This window comes from Fulmarus glacialis, unplaced genomic scaffold (assembly GCF_000690835.1).
Source record: "Fulmarus glacialis isolate BGI_N327 unplaced genomic scaffold, ASM69083v1 scaffold19295, whole genome shotgun sequence".
NCBI lineage: Eukaryota > Metazoa > Chordata > Aves > Procellariiformes > Procellariidae > Fulmarus > Fulmarus glacialis.
This window is the reverse complement of record NW_009215158.1, coordinates 10,571-10,785: the sequence shown is the minus strand read 5'-3', so window position 1 is coordinate 10,785 and position 215 is coordinate 10,571. Positions and strand designations below refer to the sequence as shown.

At 62.8% G+C, this 215-nt stretch overlaps 1 protein-coding gene across 1 annotated transcript in view; it reads left to right on the top strand.

Annotated features, from left to right (window-relative positions):
• Positions 1-215, top strand: part of LOC104077569 (A disintegrin and metalloproteinase with thrombospondin motifs 7-like) — a gene marked incomplete at both ends in the record, with an annotated part of 8,223 nt that overhangs the window by 906 nt on the left and 7,102 nt on the right. The gene's annotated exons all lie outside the window — the stretch shown is intronic.

The window sequence follows — 215 nt, the reverse complement described above, 5'->3', positions numbered from 1 at the left end:
TGCACGGGCCCTGCAGCATGGGGAGTCGAGGAGGACGCGAGCTGAGGGCACTTGCTTTTTTTAAAACCAGCTTTCCTTTGCAAGGTTTGAGTGCTTGGCTTCCAGAGCAGAAGAGAAATACAGGAGCAAATCAGGCAGGAGTCGGGTGAGGATGTTCACCCCGTCCGGCCGCAGGCGAGCGGCTGGGGGGGGGGGGGGACCCCCTCCCCCCGGCG